Here is a 14,275-nt window from a genome sequence, read left to right as displayed (position 1 = left end):
AAGAAAACTCCGCAATGAATAATAATGTGGAACCGACGCGTCATCACTCCACTAGCAGATGCATGCTACGTCACGGATTTTGATTGGATTTTGTCCCAAAAATTATTTTAAACCCGGAAAATGAAATTACCTGACAAAAGCTTAAAATTATCCAGTTTTCCCCACAATTAAAGCTAACAGGTGCAAAAATTGTCTGAACTGATGCTCAACACACACAAATCTGTTTAAATTTTTTAAAAGGTACTCCAGGGTTTCTTAAACCTTTAAGCAAAATAGTATAGAACTATATTTTCACAGTATTGTAGGTTACTAGCAATAAAATGAAGACGGTTACTTTCTAATTAGTGTTTGCCATAATTTTAATATCAGTGCATTGCTAACTATAAATAAATACTGTATAAATATTGTTCATAGTCCACAATAACTAATGGATAAATAAATAATACCAGTTAAAGTTGGTAGTACATGTAGAATTCAGAAACATTTGCTAGAAGTGAATTAACCAGTGGCCATTTAGCAAACTGCAGTCAGCAATGTATTTCATGTGCTTGGATTTATGAACAGTTACATACTAGAAAGAAGGTGATTGAATGCATGATATATTCACACTGGCAGTGACAATTAGATACTTTTCTCTCATTCATTAAATCATACAAAAAAAATGACAGCAGTGAGGAAAAAAAGCAGTTGGGAACAATCAGCTGAGGTAAATAAAATAACACTTTAATACATTTGAGACTGTAGTTTAAATTATTCCCCTGTATTAAAATCCATGCAAACATACAGCAAACCCCGAATTCTATAAATTAATCAGTTTTCACAAGAAAAACAAAGCCCAAAGACCAACAGCTACATTCGATTACAGAAGCACTGTGCTGGCTTTTGATTTACCTGTAAAGATACTAGTGTAAGATTGGACCATTGCCCTCCTGTTATCCTCTCTTGCTTTAACAACTTTTTGCTGACCTTCACCTCATTTTTTTCTCTGTTGCTTTTCTTATACTCCCTCTGTTTTTTTCACCTCTCCACACGCACTCCCCTAGCAGCAAGACGGGAGCTAATTATAAAATCAATGGAGCCGGGCTGCCTGCTTTACTGCTGCCTCTAAAACCTTAACAGGGAAATCACTGTAGGATTGATGACTCCTTCACTCTTTATCTCTTTTAATTAGAAATGTAAAAGATATGAAGAGCCAGGGGCCACAGCACTGCACCCTGGCATTACAACAATCTACCACAATCTACCTGCTCTCCCTCCTTCCTTCCTTCCTTCCTTCCTGTCTTCCTGTCCTTTACTGGGTTTTTGATGTTTTTTAGAAAGTCACTGCCCCGATATCCTAGATTTGTAATGTGTAATCTCCCCTATATGTCTCTGTCATTCTCTAACACCTCCAGCCAGAATCTTTTCTCTAACATTTGAAATGAAAAAAATTATTGGTCATTTTGCATTTTATTAGGAGCTGATGGAATGGTATTAAACCAGTGCAGCCCGTATGGTCTCCTCTTGCTGGGAAAGATATTAGAGCCATTCTTTTCTTTTACATCCTACTGTAATTCCTTTTTTTCTGTTTTCTTCACTTTTTGCCTGAACCCCTTTCCTCATTACTTTATTTCTTGCATCATTTTTGAGTAATATGAACCTTTGGTGCATTATTATTATTAATATAATTATTAATTCTGCAGGTTTATTGTGCTATTACTTTTCTGGTGAGTGGATTTACATTTTTCGGCAGAAACATAATAAAACAGGGGAAACGGTCTTATTAAAAAGATCTTACCCAAGCCATTTATTATAGTGGAGTATCATAGAGATTTTGGGGTAGATCGGTAATCAACCACAATGCTGGGCTAAAAACCACTCTGAATCTGAATACACTGCAATGCCTACCATATAATACCACACCAAAGATTTTTTGGCCTGTGTCAGCCTTTAGTCTTAGCGAAAAATGTATAGCAAAATGTACCGTTGAAACAAGTGCATTTGAATGTTTCTACAATGCAAAATAAGATAAATTAAATGCAACTTGTCCCAGATATAATTTCAGATCTTGTTTGGGCTTCTGAATGTGTTCTTGCAGATTAAATGATATTATACCAGTCTACATTGTAGTCACTGGCATGCTCACTAATAACAAGATTATTTCAAATAATCAGATAAAGAACTTAATCGCGATAAGATGTTTACATGACACAAGCAGACATCTTCACTTACATTTATTTACAGCTTTCTGATTAATGGCTGCACGATGGCGCAGTGGGTAGCACGTTTGCCTCACAGCAAGAAGGTCGCTGGTTCGAGCCTCAGTTGGCATTTCTGTGTGGAGTTTGCATGTTCTGACCGTGTTTGTGTAAGTTTCCTCCCAGTGCTCCGGTTTCCCCCACAAATCCAAAAACGTGGTATAGGTGAATTGGACATGCTAAATTGTATGAGTGTGTTTGGATGTTTCCCAGTGATAGGTTACAGCTAGAAGGACATCAGCTGCGTAAAACATATGCTGGTACATTCCGCTGTGGCAACCCCAGATTAATAAAGGGACTAAGCCGAAAAGAATATCAATAAACGATTTTGATTATTTCCTACTGTCAATGGCTGCTTTTTCCCTACATTCTGTAGAAAACCTTCTTTTGTGTTCATTCATTCATTTTCTTGTCAGCTTAGTCCCTTTATTAATCCGGGGTCGCCAAAGCGGAAAGAACAGCCAACTTATCCAGCAAGTTTTCACGCTGCATATGCCCTTCTAGTCGCAACCTATCTCTGGGAAACATTCACACACACACTCATACACTACGCACAATTTAGACCACCCAATTCACCTGTACCACATGTCTTTGGATTGTGGGGGAAACCGGAGCACCCGGAGGAAACCCACGTGAAGGCAGGGAGAACATGCAAACTCCCCACAGAAACGCCAACTGAGCCGAGGTTCGAACCAGCGACCTTCTTGCTGTGAGACGACAGCACTTTCTTTTGCGCTCAACTTTTTCATTCATTCATTTTCCTTTTGCTTAATCCCTTATTTATCAGGAGTCGCCACAGCAGAATGAACCACCTAGGCTTGGGCGGTATCCAAATTTTGATACCGTCAAACCTCCTCCCTATTTTACCTCGGTATCCAGTATTACCGTACATAATACAAAAAATTATGACGTAAGGCTCAGACAACGTCAAACTGTTGGCTTGTGCCTAAACCATTCAGAAACTGAATACCGTATTTGCGACCTTAGGTTCACGGTCACCTGTTTGTCTTGTTCGTATCAGATATCTGCGCGAGACGCTCACTCTCATATACACACGCACACACACGCACACACACGCGCACACACACACACGCACACACACACACACACAAACACACACAGAGAGAGAGAGAGAGAGCGAGAGAGAGAGAGAGCGAGAGAGAGAGAGAGAGAGAGAGAGAGAGAGAGAGAGAAAGAGAGACAACACCACGGTCTTTCTCTCATTCTCACACACACACACACACACACACACACAGAGCGACACACAACACCACGCGCTCTCTCATTCACACACACACAAACAAACAGCATCCACACGGAGCTCGCTCGGGAGCGATATTGTTAAACCGTGCAAACGATCCCTTCCAAATTACACCAGAGTTACTGACCGTTCTATAAAAATTTTAGGACGGTATAACAGTATTGAAACTAACATCGTAACTATTTTTAAATCCCGCGGTATACCATATTACTGCCCAAGCCTAGAACCACCAACTATTATGGCATATGTTATACTCAGCGGATGCCTTTCCAGCCGCAACCCAGTACTGGCAAACACCTATACACTCACACTCACACACTCACACTACGACTAATTTAGTTAATCCAAATCACTTATACAGCATGCCTTTGGGGAAACCCCACACGGAAATGCCAACTGGTTCTGCTGGGACTCGAACCAGCAACCTTCTTGCTGAGGCAACAGTGCTAACCACTAAGCCACCATGCCACCCTGCTGAAGAAATGTATTAGTTTAAAATCGATATTTCGTAAGTTTAGAACCACAAATGATGGGAAAATTTTGTGATTTGGGTAAACTATCCCATTAAATCAAATGCAAACCACATTATCCAGCCCTGTGATGAACATTGTAATATAACCATGCTGCATCAGTCCTTTTTAGATGAATTTACAGAGCAGAAACAGTACAGAGCAAGCTGCTTTGACAGTTTAGTGCTTTGGAGTACAGAGAAAATTTCAGAGTTGTGTCTCGATGTGCATTCCTGAAGTTATGGCACCGAAAATGAGTACTCAGAATGATAATAATGCCTTATAACCATGCATGCCTTATTATAATGCATTTAGATGCCTGTTTGTTGCACTTTAAAAAGGCACACACCACATAGTTTAATCAATGTAATACATACTGTTATTTTTGTAATCACATGGTTTGACCAAAGAATTGCATTTTTATCAGGTCAAGTTAAATCGATTGCTAAAATCACATTGTAAGTGATTGTAGCTTGAAACTATGTAAACATAGTTACTGTTAAAATTAACACCCACTGGGCATTTTATTAGGTACACTTGTTGAACTGCTCTTTGGAATTTAATCACAAGTAGGAACTCAAACATGGTCAAGAAGATCATTAAGGTTGAAAAAGCATTAAGCGGTAAAGAAAGTTTATTTAGTGAATTTTGATGTTGTGCCAGAGAGTCTGAGTGTTTCAAACAGAGTTGAAAGTTGTGGTAATAGCTTGTTGCCAAAGTTTTGGAGCCAAATTTTAGAGAAGAGGGGTCAAATTGATTTGAGCTAATAGATGGCAACAGTAACTCAAATAACCACTCGTTAATGTTAAGAAAATGCAGAGAGTGCTGTTATATAATAGCATAACCAAAACTGTTAAATAATGATGCTACAGTTCACACTGGCTTACCAAAAACAGCATATGTCCCTTTAAGAGTGAAGGAAAAGCACTTCAATGCATAATCAAAATAGAGAGCATAAGAGTCATGTCATATAGCCTACTGTAATATATTTTATGTTAAAAGAAATTACTGATAAATACAGTTGAAGTCAGAATTATTAGCCCTTCTTTTGATTTTTTTTCTTTTTTAAATATTTCCTAAATGAGGCTTAACAGAGCAAGGACATTTTCAAAGTCTGATTAATGCTTTTTCTTCTGGAGAAAGTCTTCTTTGTTTTATTTCAGCTAGAATAAAAGCAGTTTATAATTTTTTATTAAAAACCACTTTAAGGTCAATATTATAAGCCCCTTCAAGCTATATTTTGTTTCAATTGTCTACAGAACAAACCATCATTATACAATAACTTGCCTAATTAACCTAATCTGCCTAGTAAACCCAATTAACCTAGTTAAGCCTTTAAATGTCACTTTAAGCTGTATAGAAGTGTCTTGAAAAATATCCAGTAAAATATTATTTACTGTCATCATGGCAAAGATAAAATAAATCAGTTATTAGAAATTAGTTATTATAACTATTATGTTTAGAAATTTTGAACAAAAAGTTCTCTCCATTAATAAGAAAATTGGGGAAAAAATAAACAGGGGAGCTAATAATTCTGACTTCAACTGTATATGTGTGTGTGTGTGTGTGTGTGTGTGTGTGTGTGTGTGTGTGTGTGTGTGTGTGTATATATATATATATATATATATATATATATATATTTCAATACAATGATATACAACCTTTATTTGAGCATCATCCTTTAACAGTAACATTTTCATTACGGTGATCTGAATTAAACTTCAACAATGACATTTACAAAACTGAATTGAATTAGTTTTAACTCAACTAGAAGTACACTCACATTTTACCTTACTTCTGCTCTCCTGATTGCTGGAATGTTTCAGTCTGAAATATTAATTTATGACTTTTTAAACTATGTTAAACTGATTTGACACAATCTACATTGTAAAAGTGTTTTAGAAATAAAGATAAATTGAATTGATTTTTTTTATTTAAATTTCACAATAGTAATAAAAGTTTTACATTTCTTCAAGCATTTTTCTGTCTGACTATTACAGTTAACTGTCTGAAATGCCCATCTGACAGGCACAATGGCTTTCATTGAGAAAACTGCAAGTTTGTAAAGCCTGTCCTGGCTCTTTGGGGTTGAATGTCTTGATTAAATGAATCAAACTTAAACTGAAACATATTAAGCACAATGAGGGAAATTTTCATAACAGCAAAAGCAGTGTAAAAAAAAAAGGTTACTCTTTCTTGAGAGAGAGCAAGAGAGAGAGAGAGAGAGAGAGAGAGAGAGCAAGAGAGAGAGAGAGAGCGAGAGAGAGAGAGAGAGAGAGAGAGAGAGAGAGAGAGAGAGAGAGAGAGAGAGAGAGAGGGAGAGAGAGGGAGAGAGAGGGAGAGAGAGAGAGAGAACAAATAGGATGAGCTTTTAGGTGCAGTCCGTCATGCACCACTTATTTTTTAATTAGATTTATTTATTTATTTATGAATTATTAAAGTGAAACACATTTTGTGTGTGGGATTTAATTTATTATAACATTTTTATTGGTCATTAAATCAAACTGAACAATCTATTTAGCCAGATAACGATCAGTTAATGAGCGTCAAGTTTTAGTTCTATAAATATTACAGAATCCCAACTTTTGAATCCCCAACTTTTCGGGGGGGCGCTCCACCCCAGTTGCCTGGTCAGATGAGTTTTAACAGCCACAATGATGTTAGGATCAGAAAATGCCATAAACAACCTAAAAGCATGCACTGTAAAAACTGCTGGGTACCACATAATCGATTTGTGTTGGGACAACATGAAGGAATTAAATGAAGTTATAGTTTAAACAAATTTAAGTGCATTGAACATAAAACATTTCATAAAAAAATCAAGAATTGTGTTGTTTCAGCTCAATATAAATAAGTAGCTTGAACAAACAGCAAATGTCATATTTTGAGGATAGAACGATCCTGTTTTGCATTAGTTTACTATTAAAGAGGTTTTCTCATAGCAAACTTTGTGATCAACTGAGCATGAGCAATTGTTGCAGACCATGTAGGATAACGCACAATGTCACAAAGCTCAAATCATCTTAATCTAGTTTCTTGAACATAACAGAGAGTTCACCAGACTCAAATGGCCTGTACAATCATCAGATCTCCATCCAGTAGAGCACATTTCAGTTGTGCTGGAACAAGTGATTCGTATCATGTGCAGCCAACAAATCTGTAGTAACTCACATCAATATTTCCAGCACCATGTTCAGTCTATGCCAGAATCAGGTCAGGTCAGTACTAGCAAGCTGTACTTCATACAGTGTTCACTGGGTGTATAATATACAAGGTACTGTTCCTTGTGATTTTATCTTTTCTTTTCTTAAATATTTAATTTCCCACTATTATGGATAGGAAATAAAAACAGTATCATATTGCAGACTTTACTGAGCCAGTTATCAAATAATATTTGCAAAATAAAAATGTTCAATACTGAAATACTTCTAATATTAATCTTTAATACTGAAATTATAAACCACTAAATTGTGATTCTTTGTTTTCAAGTAAATGAGTTGGATAATTAATATTAATTAAATTTACCACACAACATGTGTGAAAGCAAGACATAATCTGATCCGATATAATGTCATTAGGCTCCAATAATCTAAATCAAAACTTTTTAAAATATTTCCAACAATCTCTTTATGCTGTAATAAGTGTAATGTGTCAACAGGAACTCTGTTTCATTATTTCTGGTTATGCAGTAAACTAGAACTATTCTGGAAAAAATATATTTAAATTTCTTTCTGAAGTATATTCAGTGAATCTAGAACCTGTTAATAGTATTGGACTTTTAGGAGCAGAGGACAGTTCTTGCAGTAGAAACCAAATACCAGCAATTATATTTTTTATTTGTATTGCAAAAAACTCATTTTACAAATGTGGAAATTTGATGCTGTCCCCACCTTTGAAATTTGGGCTAGAGAACTTCAAAATATGTTACACTTAGAAGAACTGAGATTCACACCAAGTGAAAAATGGTCAATTTTTAACAAGATTTGGGAACCATTCATATTACTTTTGCAGATAGACTAAACTGATAGAAGCTGAAAAAAAAATGAATGAATGAATTTTATAATTATCTTATGATTATTTTATAATGTCTCTTTAGGTTTCATCGTCAATGTACACCTTGCATCAATTCAAAATTTTTGTCCCAGCCAGTTCAATATTATGTTTGTAAATGTTATTCATCTATAACAATCTTGTTCCTGGTATCACGTTCAAGTACACCTATTAAGACCTTGCTTAGCTTGTTCAGGTGTGTTTTATTAGGGTTGTAGCTAAAAATCTGCAGGACACCGGACCTCCAGGAACAAGTTTGATCATCCCTGATCTATAATATGCCTTTTATTTTATTTTTATAAACCTTCCACAAACATTTTGATCAATATTAGATGGGTGGGGTTGGAGGTAGGGTTTGAGTTCCTTTTTGTAGTCAGCTAAATTCACTGTGATATTATTTCCAAGAGAACATTGATATATGGTCCATCTCTTTCTTGCAAGTACTGCACGTATAACGTTTTTTTAATGAAAACAAAAAGTAAAAAAATAAAATAAAAATTACCACACAAAATTACATCCAAAATAGAAATAATTTTAATCTGAAGATAATTGCATCTAAATAATCATTCTGTGATAATGAGAAATGAGAAATTAGGCATCGAAATTCATATTCTGATTCGGTCCGGTACATACCAGTTACAAAGGTACCGGTGCTATAATGGCACCAGATTTCTGTACCCAACCCTAATAGGAAATGTACGACTGTTCCCACAACTGTGCTTTCCTGACAAGATATGCATGACAATCTGAGTTTTGCTCAATTGTGTTTGCAATTAGATTTAGATTATTCACCATTGTAAAATGGGAAAATGTATCATAATTGTATATAATAGATGAAAGTGTGTAGGGAAGACAAATGATTTTGACCATAAACCATCTTTGCAAGCATTCTTACACCATAGCAACATGCCTCTCCTCTTCTCTCTCAAGAAAAAAGCAGTTCATTTTTGTGGGTTTCACTGATGACCACTTAAATGGCTTTAATCGGAATAAAGAATGAATATCTCTCCACATGTGCCTCCTTTGTTGGTTTTGTAATTGGAACAATTGTGGCCTAGACGTCGCTTTCTCCTTTCATTATTGCTTTTTTCTCCTTCATTTAACTCTCATTACTCCCAGCACTATGCTCTGAACACCACAGGAAGCGGCGCATGTTTGCCATGGAAAGAAAAACACGTCCTGCCTCTTTAAATCCATCACCTCAGCCTATCTTCCTCTTGTTCCCATGGCAACCTCTCATTGAGATCGAATATATGGGGTCCTTGTAAACCAGTGTATAATGTATGGGCTGCGTTTTTAATCTTAGTCCTAGTTTATTGATCTTTTTAATGAATCTTAATTATAGCGATCTTTTAATTAAGAGTACCCTGTTTACTACAATACCCTTGAGCTATGAATAAATAGAATTGTATATTGTGAGCCCCTGTGTGCTATTTACGTATAAAGTGGCCGAGTCTGACTGCTTCGAGTGCTGTGTCTGGCCATGAATTTTTCAAACATATAATCAATACATGCATGTGATTTGTACTTTATGGGTACTGAAAATATTAACGCGAGCTTAAAAGGGTGTGGTCACGTTTCTGTTATCTCCATAATTCAAATGGAACAGAAAACAAACCAAACTAAATAAATCTGTATGTTAATATGAAGATCAGACCTACAGTAATAATGACAATTCAATTTAGACTGTTATTTAAAAGTAAATAAGACCACATTAGTCTCATGTAATTTCAAAATGGTCTTGCTAATGTAACCAATTCACTAATACTTAATTACATATTTTACAATGTTTTCCCTTTTAATTATCGCACATTTAATCATGTAAAAGATTAAAGTCTTTCTTCCTAATGAAGCTAAATTTTCATAATATCCATCCACCCATGTCTCATGTCTAGGCCTTTAATGCTCCTGTATGAGTAATGCTGGGATGTTTCTTTGTCCTCAGATAATTACTGTATGACACATGCAGACAAATGAGGGCACACTGGCAGGATCCATTAGTTTTGGTCTCAGTAGTGTTTGTGTGTGGTTAGTGTGTGATGAATTACACTTCTCCAGTCAGCAGGGTCATTACAGCAAATGTGCGGTGCTCGGTCGCCCTCTGCTGGGTGATTTAACTGCTTGCTGATATTCATGTTTCAGAAATTGTTTGACAACCCTGCTGTTTCAACGTGAAAAGTCAGCTTAACATGCTGTCATAATTTACTGACCTCCGTGTCGTTCAAGTCGACTGTGATTTTCTGTTGAGCGCAAAACAAACGGTCCTAACTGCCTTTTCATCCGCAGAACAGCGTGGCCATGGCCTCAGGCCTTAAAAAAGAACAGTGACACCATAAAGTATTATAAATGTAGCTCACATGTCGATTTATCACGTTTTAGAAAGACATATGGCACTCTTTTGTGAAGTACATACCACATTTTGAGTCGTTGTTTACGGGAAAACTTCCCTCCGCTGCAGGGTGTTTTACATCTTACTCCCCGCTTCCATATTCAACTTTGACGCACAGCACACGTTGATGACGTCAATGATGTGTAATATACAAATCTCAAACCAGTCAAGAAAAGAAAAATAAAAAAAAGAAAGGAAAAAAAAACAGTCTAAAAATGTACAAAGTTATTGGATTGATATTAAAAAAAAAAGCCTTATAGCCTTGAGTAAAATTTTTTTAATGTTTATTTTGAAGATATTGTGTGGAATAAAGCTTGGTTGCTTTTCGTTCCTGAATTGGTAATAAACAGGGAACTACATTTAAAACTTCTTCACAACATTTATGTTAGCAATTACACATTATCTGAATTTATGCAGGCTGATGGAAATTGCTCAATCTGTTTAAATCATCCTTTGATTCATATTTTTATGAATGTCAACATTCAAAGAAGTTTTGGGAAGACTTATGTCGTATGTCCAAAAAAATCAGGTTTTAGATGTAATTTGACCCCCAAAGATGTTATATTTTATTTTGTCTCAAACAATTTATCCGTGGAATTTATAATGAATCTTTTGATTTTATTTGGTAAATTTCATATCCATAAATGCAGATTGAATAACTCTAAACCTTGTTTAAAGGTTTGTATTATAGGTTTTCACTTGTATATAGACTCGCTCCAATATAATAATAGCAGGAAATGTCAAGATACAATTATAGTTGCAAAAGAGCTAAAGTTAATTGAATAGTAAACTTGCTGTCAATTGTGTCAGTTAAATCAAAACAACATTGTAAAGGTTGAAGCTGTCGTTTTATTTATTTTACGTAAATTACATTTTAGTTTACATTATGTTAATAGTTACATTTGTATTTTTTGGATGTCATGTTTAAAAATGTATATTTGCTGTTTTAAAATAAAATGTTACATTTTTAATTAATTTTTAAATAAATAAAAATAAAATATAATAAAAAACAGTAAATGCTAAGTTAATGAACAGTTTATGAAAACTCGTGAATTTTCTTTATAAGAAATGTTACATTATTGTAAATGTTATCCCAAAAGAACTAATACATCTAACAAAAATTAATATTTCATATATAAATAAAAGAATCATAGAACCCTCCTTATTCTAAGAAGGAATAAGAATATATATAACAAGAAATGCAACAACAAACTTATTCTACAAATTCTCCAACAAATAAATCAAATCGTTCCAAGAGGGAAATCATATTGATCAGCATTATTGGAAAAGAACATGGCTTCTCCCATAGAAATATGTAATGCCAAACAAAGCAAAGGAAATTCATTTAACAATTCTACTCAAAATGTAGCCAAACCAGCCAATGCATATATCACAAAATTGACTGATATTGCAGATACTTGCTCTTTCTGTCAGGAAAGTGGGGAAACTTTGACTCATTTGATTTATTTTTTTTTTTACATGTAAAACCTCACAAAAGTTTTGGTCAGATTTACATAATTATTTGAATAAATCACAACCAGCAAAACAAATCTTTAAATTGAAAGATATTACAGTATTTGTTATTATTCTAGTCCCAAAAATAAAAGTAAAGAATATATATATAACTTTTTTATATGCAAAATTCTTTATCCACAAACAAAAATGTCTTAAATCCTCTCCCTCATTTGCCCATTTTTATTTGAAATTGATTCCCTGCTTAAAGTTATACATTTATCTAACAATAAAATAATCTGGAAGTTGATAGAAACTTATGAAAACATTATGCTTCAAGTTAGTCTTTGATGCTTTCTTTGTTGTATTTAATTTTGTACTTCCCCTTTCTTTTATTTCATATTTTTTTCTTTTCTATTTTTTTTTTTGTGTTACTTATTGTTCTTATCATGTTGTAACTATCTATTTGTATTCCAGTTTCTTACAAATTATTTCCTGATTTATATTGTACATTTCTTCTTTTCTAAATAAAAGTTTAAAAAAAAAAAAAAGAAAGAAAATGCAAGGTTAAATAAATGTTTTGTTATCATTATTATTATTATTATTATCTATTTATTTATTTTACCCCTGGCATCTGTTAATACTTTTAATGTATGGCAGCTAATATGTTTTCTCTCTCTTTATTTTATTTTATTTGTTTAGAATTGTTGTGAGATGTATATTCTTGTACTACGTTTGTACATATTTACAAAAAAAAAAAAATGCAAGGTAAACCAAGTGGGAGGGACTTAAACCACTAGTAGGTTGGGTTTAGGTGGGGTAGGTCGGTGGAGCAGATATTAATAAAACACATCAGGTTACTGTGAGTATTTGTTTAGGGTTGGTGTAGGTGTAGACATTCATTAAGTACAATATTTGACGTGTCATGTACAAGACATTAAATAAATAAGAACTCCCGAACTGTACAGCCCACTTGGAGCTAGATGGCCCACCCACTTGGAGCTGGCTTGGAACCCCTTTATACCCTTCTCTGGTAAATGGGCTATTTTATTCACAAACAGAATTTCCAAATCCTAATTTATTTTTATTAAAAATGGAAGAATTGAAAAGGACTCTTATGCAAATTATTAACAGAAAGAATAACTTGCTGTTATATTTCACTTTTATTTTTTGAAATTGTTGGCTGTGGGAAAAGGTAAAAAAACTCAACAGTTATCTTATAGTTTATGTGTAATTTTATTCTTTTTTTATTTTACAAATGTAATCACTATTTATTATGACTATTTTACTATGTTGTTTATTAATATATGTTTTTGTTTATTCTTTTATTGTTTTTGATAATTATTATTTTCTCATTTCCTTTCTCCCTTTATCCTGTTGCTCATTGATAATATCATTCTTGTGTATCTGAATTTTTTAACTACATGTCACTAATAAATAAAAAAAATGCATTTCCAAGTTAATATATTGTATTTTTGCATGGTTTTATTACTATTATAATAATAATATAATTAATTAATAGTTTAATTAATTATAACAATCCAAAAACAATTAACAATTAATTAACAATCCAAAAACAAATCTTTTTTAAATATTTAAATATTATTAATCAGGATTAAAAACATTATAATGACAAAAACGACAAGTTAATTGAACTCATTACATCCAATAATTACATATTTAAAAATACAATTATTTGATAAAATATGTTAAACTGTGTATTTACAGACTTGCAAGTAGATATAAATTTGCAAGTTTCATTTTAAAATCAATGACTGTGAAGATACTCATTCATTTTTCTTCGACTTGGTCTCTTACAGGTCACCACAGCAGAATGAACCGCCAACTTATCCAGCATATGTTTTACGCAGTGGATGCCCTTCCAGCTTCTGACCAGTACTGTGAAACATTCATACACACTCGCATTCATACTCGCATACATTATAGCCAAATTAACATAAATAAATGTTAAAAATATATTATTTTTTATTTTACATATTAAGGTTTTGGTTATGATACTCTCAAAATAATTCAGCAGAAATCTGCAGATGTTTCCATCTGGCCCTACTTCTTACCTATAATGCATGTCTTTGGACTGTAGGGGAAATCGGAGCACCTGAAGGATACCCATACCAGCACCAGGAGAACATGTAAACACACAGAAATGCCAACTGACTCAGCTGGAACTAAAACCAGCGACCTTCTTGCTGTGAGGCGACAGTGGTAACCACTGAGCCACCATGTCGCCCATTGTGAAGATGTGCAAATAATTAAATTCAAACGCATTTATAAAGCACGGTAATATAATGCCTATAATTTAAAATGGTATGAATCTATACACCTTTTTTTCTTTCAGTTTTGCTGTTTAACTCTGAAC

Source organism: Danio rerio, chromosome 23 (assembly GCF_049306965.1).
Source record: "Danio rerio strain Tuebingen ecotype United States chromosome 23, GRCz12tu, whole genome shotgun sequence".
Classification (NCBI taxonomy): domain Eukaryota; kingdom Metazoa; phylum Chordata; class Actinopteri; order Cypriniformes; family Danionidae; genus Danio; species Danio rerio.
The sequence above is the reverse complement of the archived record's forward strand: the minus strand, read 5'-3'. Positions refer to the sequence as shown.